The sequence below is a fragment of the Elaeis guineensis genome, chromosome 8, assembly GCF_000442705.2.
Source record: "Elaeis guineensis isolate ETL-2024a chromosome 8, EG11, whole genome shotgun sequence".
Classification (NCBI taxonomy): domain Eukaryota; kingdom Viridiplantae; phylum Streptophyta; class Magnoliopsida; order Arecales; family Arecaceae; genus Elaeis; species Elaeis guineensis.
Genome location: NC_026000.2, coordinates 56,766,376 through 56,773,916, shown reverse-complemented (window position 1 = coordinate 56,773,916; position 7,541 = coordinate 56,766,376). Strand labels below are relative to the sequence as shown.

General features: G+C 34.1%; 1 non-coding gene across 1 annotated transcript; it reads right to left on the bottom strand.

Annotated features, from left to right (window-relative positions):
• Window positions 1–5,668: 5,668 nt before the first annotated feature.
• On the bottom strand, window positions 5,669–5,774 carry LOC140851305 (small nucleolar RNA R71). Its single transcript, XR_012134057.1, has one exon. It is a non-coding gene; the product is annotated as a small nucleolar RNA R71 (small nucleolar RNA).
• Window positions 5,775–7,541: the final 1,767 nt, after the last annotated feature.

Genomic DNA, 7,541 nt, shown 5'->3' with positions numbered 1-7,541 from the left:
GAATTTTAATTAGGCTTGGGTTAATGTGGGATGCTGGTTGGTCAATTTTGAATAAAAAAAAGGTGATAAAATCCCCACCTTATCTTGTTATGGGTGTTGCCTTTAAATTAATTTGAGATGAATATGCACAATCAATTTCAAATAATGAGTTCTATGCAACTAAATTAGATGCATGAAAATAATCAAACTTGAAAGCTTACCTTGTCTCAGCAATCACCAAAAGTAAATCTAAGATAATCAATGCTTCTAAAATATTAAGTTTCTACTCTTGTCGTGTAATTTTTATTAAGTTTATGTGGATAAATTTTAGGTTAATTTGAAAAAAAATAATAATTAATACTAAAAAAATATTTAGGATTAAGGTTAGGATTGATTTCATCAAGCAAAATTTGAAGCTTTCTATCTCTTTTTTTTTTAATTTTTTTTATAAAAAATTTAAAAAAATAAAAAAAGTTAATAAGCTATATTCATAAAAAAATAAAAAAATCAAATATTAAAATTGGTGCCTTTCCCGACAATGGCATCAAAATTGATAAAGTCAAGATGTTATCGTTAAGACACCGTGATTATCAATCTAATTCCGACTTCAATATAAATTAAAAATACATAAAGAGTAGCAAGTTGGGTCGAATCCATAGAGAAGGCAAAATTTTGATTTAAAATCTTTGATTTATAAAAAAATTTTGAAAAAAATAATTTAAATCAAAAAATAGAAATTAAAAGTGTGAAAATTAAATCTGGTACTAAGATCTACTATTTAGATCCTAGCTTCTACTTACAATAAAAATAAATAATAAGAATTTAAAGTGTATAAAATAAATTGGTACTAAGATCTACTAATTAGATCTTAACATCTAATTGCAATAAAAAATAAAAGATAAAAATTTAAAGTGCAAAAAAATAAATTTTTCATTAATCAAAATTAAAATTTAATTATAAAAAATTTAAAAAGATAATAACATAAAATAAAATTAAAATAAAGATCTCAAGTTGACCAGCACAGCCTCGTCGGAAAGATGGTTGATGACCTCTCTTTTTTTTTCATACTGCGTAGAGTGAACCGGCTTCTCTTCTTCCCTTTAGATCCCTAAATCTATCTAATTTTTTTCTAATTTTTTTATTTTTTTATTGATTTTTTCTTTTTTTCTCACTTATTTTTAGACCTCTTATTTATCGAAAAATTTTCATCTTTTTCTGGTCACAAAAGGAGTCCTAAAACCCTTAGAATTTGTATAATACCCTTATGACTAATTTCTAATGGTTGGATCTTGATTGGACCATCCAGATCTGCTTAAAAACCAGCGTTATACTTCTTATCACAGTCAGAGATGATAACAACCATCAGATCTCATATCGGATGAAATTTGAGCCGTTGATCAGTGCCCTGAATTTCCTATTCAAAGTCGAGAACGATGTCAACCATCGGATCAGGCTCTTGATGAGTTTTTGGCTATCCGATCGTGCAAAGAAATCCTTCTTCTGAATAGTTTTCAGTCGGTAATGAATGTGGACCATCCGATCTCTCTCAGAATCATTTTTAGCCATCAGATTGTACAAAAAACCTTCCGCCCGCCGGTGAGCCGCACCATAAACTACAAAACTATTCCGGTGGACCATGCTCTTGAATCTGTGGACCGAGCGGTCGATCCACCTACACCGAAGGCAATAAATTTTATTTTTTAAGATATTTTTATTTTATTTTTGCTTTCATTTTTGTCTGAAAAATTGAAAAAAATATGTATTAAATTTTTCAATAATTCTCTATTATTTTGATACTTAAATTCTCAATTAAATCAACATCTATTTTTTATAAATATGTTTAATTTTATATTTTTTAAAATTATCTATTTTTAAAAAAAATCTAATTTATTTATGAAATTAAATTTTTTTTAAAGATATTAGCACCATAAATTATTAAAAATACTTAAAATAAATATAAAAATATAGTACTTATCACTTGACATAGGTTGGATATCCTCAAATCTTAAAATAATCAAGATTTGATTCTCATCATGCCATATCTCATACGGTATGGTAGGATCAGATTTAGAGAGTGTTAGGAAATATGTCCCAAAAGTCAATCGTCAAGCTGTTGACGGTTAAGCAACCTTGTATTGTAATTGATTTGTTAATAAATAAATATATTTTTGATATTTTTATCACAAGTTTTCATCTTCTAATGAACTTCATTGTTGTGATGAAGTCCTTAGGATTATTTAGGTTCGATAAAGAGAGGATTTATCGATTAGTCTTTAAAACTGTTCATGACCAAATGAGTTGGTTGTCCTCTTAATCAAGAAGTGTGGAGACACTGGTATAGCATACAGGTGAGATGTAAGGGTACATCGTTAATGAACGTGACCAATTCCAGAGCATCCTGCTGTTGAGAATGTCTCTGATGGGATATATGTATAAGTGTCCCTTAGACTTGAGATCGCCTCAGTGACTTGCAAGCAACTCACTGTGCTTTGGTACTGGACTAACTAAATTTTTAATTCAGTGACGGAAGGCTTCTAGGCACAGTCAAATACTTGCGAAGTCAAAGTATGATCGAGATGGGATTGACCACTCCAAGAGTTAGAGAAGAATGAGTCGCTATATTTCAATTTAGCAAAATCTTGGCCAGGATAATCCATCAGATGGATTTGATATTTTGAAATACAATGTGGACAACCTGATCAGAGTTGACAGTTGAACTCTGAGGTATCCTATGAGCATTTTGGTCAAGGGGATAAATTATATGAAAACTATATCCGCATGGATTCTAAGAATGTTGTTCTACACATTCGACCTATCCGACCATCGGGTATCATTGCTAGATGGTCACTTCGATTGATATAAAAATTTATGTTTATATTATTGACTTAGGTTCAGATCTATGAGATCACACACATTAGAGTTCATGATTCATCGGATGATTGATCAATGATTAAGAATCGTTCTAGGATTAAACGATCAATACGATTGACATTTAACCTAGTACAATTACTATAGGAGGATCGATTAGCAATTCGATTGTTAATTGACTTAATTTGATTAAGCCAAAGGGCTGAGATTAAGTCTAATTAAATATAATTTAATTAAATTTAGTTTGGGCTTGATTGGATCAAGTCTAATTAGTTTATTGGATAAGCTAAGTGCAAGAAAAAAACTAGTCCTAATTCAATTAGGACTTGGATCAACCTAATTTCTAATTTGATTAAAAAATGAAATTAGATTTAAATCTTGATAAACACTTAATTTAAGTCATTTAAAGTAAAAAATTATATTTAATTTATTTTATTTATTAAGAATTTGATACTTTTTTTTATGTTTTACAGGAAAGATGATCGTCGATACAAAGAGTCCGATTCATAGATCAAAAAGACTCAAGTTTGAAAAAATTTGGACTTAAAATAAAATTAAAATAAAAGAAGGATGCATATGGTATTATAAAAAATGAAGATACTATGCAAGGAATCCAAAAGGATATAGATGTCATTGTGAAGAAACAAAAATTTTTTTTTGGAATACGAAAAAGTTGTTTCACGTGGAATACTCCTGGGCGCGCGAGTGGGCGCGCGAGTGCGCGCGCGTGAGCGCGTGGACGCGGCGAGCGGGCGCGCGGCAGACAGGTTCGCAGGGAGTTTTTGATGGCGGTGAAACAGATGCTTATTAAAGGAAAAAAATTAATATTTAGAAATATTTTGAGAGGAAAGATTTATATTTTTTTTAGTCCCACATCGAAAAATCATGTAAAACTCCTCCCTCCTAACATCTATAAAAAGACTTTTGTACTCCCATTGGAGGGAGAGCCCAGAAATTCTTCTAGAGCCTTGCATAGAGGGATAGAAAGGGACTACTTCATGAGCAGCTAGGCTAGCAGTCTCGGGAGTGGAGAAGAAATTTTGTAACGACACAGAGATGGTTTATTGTTCTAAACTTTTTTGTATTTTTTTATATGCAATAAAGATTATGCTTTTTATTTAAATCATCATGAGTTCTTTATTTGCTCTCCTTCATATGCTTTTATTTATGCTTTTTTGTTAGATTAATATTAGGAACAACTTTTACTTTTCGGAGACGCACCGTGATCTACGGATACGGCGCGTGCCGAGGAAAGAAGAGTTGTTTACCTAGTACTTTCTGGAGACGCGCCGTGATCTACGGATACGAAGCGTGCCAAGGAAAGATAGGTATTTTTCTTAAGATTAATCGCATCTATTTAATTAAAAAAAAGAGATACAACTCTGCTAGTACAAAATTAATTCAAAACTCCTGAGCTCTTTATTTTCTAATAACATCAATTTTAAGATAATTTATTTTCTAAATCAAAAATAATGCTTCTTTCTTTTATTTTGCAATCTCAACTTAGCCCAAGGTCCCTGAGGATACGATCTCGATTCATCCTACCTACGTAGTGAGTAGAGTTATTTTTGGTGCTATCAACGACTACGCACCAAATTTTGGCACCGTTATCAGAGATCTTGGGACGGTTGAAATAAAAAAAAAACCATTGACATTTCATAACACTTAACTAAAATAGCATAATCCCAAATATAAAAATTTTTAACTTGATTGGACACCTTGTTTCTTTGCATCTCATCTCCATAATTAATCTTAAGGGCAATAACCCATTAATCAGATAAGGTGGGGATTTGATCACCCTTCCTTGGCCCACAAATCACTACCTTGCATTTGCATAACCTAGACCTTAATCTAAAATTAATTAGACATTGACCCCTAAGGATTTCGAGCTCAATAGGATAAGAAAGCCCTAGAGTTGAACCGAGTGCGGATTGGTTAATTGCTCGGTGTCTAAGGCAAGTGGTTAAAGAAAGTGGTTTTCAATTGGTTCCGTTGACTGACCTGGCCAACTCAGTTGGTGTCTAAGAAAAGCAACGAGCAGGGAACCTCCAACATCTTATGCTTACCTGGCCGAGTCAGTTAGTCAGTCTTGAGCTTGGAGTGCTCAAAGGCGGTCTTGAAAGTTAGGAGCTGTCTAGATCTAAGTTAACCTTAGGATAGAGAGTCTATGCTTGTTTAAGTTGATTGCAATTAACATCTAAACATTAACTAATTTTTTCCTTTTCATAGATTTAAGATTCTTAGGTTCTTCTCTTTAGATTTTCTTTATTCTTTTCTCACTTTATTATAAAAATATATATTATAAAAAAAAAATTTGTGTTTGCTCTACAGTATAATTGTAAGGTGTATGCTTGGCCGTAGATCGTTACGACCAGAAATTTAACCTTTTGATCCAGAAATAGAAAGAACCTTTAGAGCTAACAGATGTAAAAATATGGACCGAAATCAGGAGAATTATCCACCCAAGCAATTGAAGGAGTACTTTACTCCTTCCACATATACCTACTCTCCTTGTATTCAAGTGCCCCCTGTGGAGGCCACTCAATATGAAATTAAGTCCAGTATAATCCAAATGTTACCTTCATTTTATGGACTTAGTAATGAGGACCCTTATAAACATCTTGAAGAATTTCTTGAGATATGCTCAACTGTCAAAATTCACAACTTCTCCGATGATGCTCTTAGGTTAAAATTATTCTCTTTCTCACTTAAGGACAAAGCCAAATACTGGCTACATACTTTGGATTCCATGACTATATCAACCTGGGACCAGTTGCAAGGAGAGTTTCTCAAGAAATATTTTCCCATAGGAAAAACTAATCAAATAAGGAAAGCCATAACTAATTTTTCCCAATTAGATAGAGAAATATTTCATGAAACATGGGAGAGATTAAAGGACCTTATTAAAAAATATCCCCACCATGCTGTACCCAAGTGGCAGTTAATCCAATATTTTTATGATGGACTATCGGAAAGACATCGATAAATGGTCGATGCATCATGCGGTGGGACATTTATACTGAAAAGTGAGGATGAGGCATGGCAACTGTTTGAAATTTTAAATGAAAATTCATTACATCATATGTCTGCCTCTATTAGAGATACACCCATGTTAAACCCAAAGAGAGGTAGAATATATGAAGTAGAAAATGCCATAGATATCCATCATAAGGTAGATGAATTGTCCCAAAAATTAGATCGTCTTCTAAATACTGGACAATCTCCGATTCCACCTAACCCAATCTAAGAAGTTTGTGCATTGTGTGCAAGTCTGAACCATTTTGTTAGTGAATGCCCAGCCACACCTCAATTTCTTGAGTTTGTGCACGAGCAAGTTCAACAAGCTTAAGTCCAACAAGCTCGTAGACCAGGAAACGATCCATATTCGAATACTTATAACCCCGGCTGGAGAAACCATCCAAATTTTTTCTGGAGACCACAACCAGTGTTGGTCCTGCCACACCTCGACCTCAATATCAAGACCCAACATATAGGCATGGACCATACCATCAATTTCAAAATGTTCCTCAACCGTCTACTACTGGTCACAGCTCAGCTTTTGAGGAAAAAGTTCTGAAAGTACTAGAATGATTAGAAGTCAACACTCAGACCCTTAACTCCCACACATAATCTATTGCTAAGCTAAAGACCCAAATAGGTCAACTAGCGACTACATTCAGTAGGAGGGAAGGAGGAAATTACCTAGCCAACCCGAGAGCAACCCAAGAGGGCAATTTGTGATTGAGAGTTCTAATACCCCAAAAGCTTTTTCTGAACATGCCAAATCAATCATGACTCTGAGAAGTGGGAAGGTCATTGAACATACTAGTAAAACCAATGAGACCGATCCTAAACCTCTAACCGAATCCAAATCACCCAAGAACAAGGAGGACCTGAAAATAGAGAAGGAACCAACTGCACGGAATCATCTTACTTGCCTAAAGCCCCATTTCTGGATGCCCTGAAAGCCCCTATTCCTGCAGATAAGAAGGGAGAAAAACTCGATGAGATGTTGGAATTGTTTAAGCAAGTCCAAATTAATCTTCCCCTTCTAGACGCAATCAAACAGATCCTTGCTTATGCCAAATTTTTGAAGGATTTGTGTACCCAAAAATATAAATCTAGATCACAAATCTCAAAGAAAGTATGCCTCACTGAACAGGCTAGTTCTGTCTTCCAGCATGCCACTCCTCCAAAGCTTAAGGACCCAGGAGCCTCCATCATTTCCTGTGTTATAGGAGATTACCACATTGAAAAAGCTCTTCTGGATTTAGGGGCAAGTGTGAATCTTTTACCTAGTTCGGTGTATGAACTTTTTGGATTTGGAGAACTGAAACCCACATCAGTCACACTGCAGTTAACCGACAGATCAATTAAAAAACCACATGGAATGCTTGAGGATGTCTTGATCAAGGTAGATGAGTTTTACTTTCCAGTTGATTTTCTGGTTCTCGATATGGAATTAAGTGGCAACCCCAGACAAATTCCCATTATCTTAGGAGACCCTTCCTAGCTATGGCAAATGCATGCATTAATTGTAGGACAAGAGTCATGGACGTATCGTTTGGGAATAAGAAACTAAGACTGAATGTGTTTGGTGCTTCCCAAGGACCATCAATGGATAGTTGCTTCGAAGTAGATACACTAGAAGATATTATAGAAGATGCAACACCCATAATTCTAGCACCAGACCC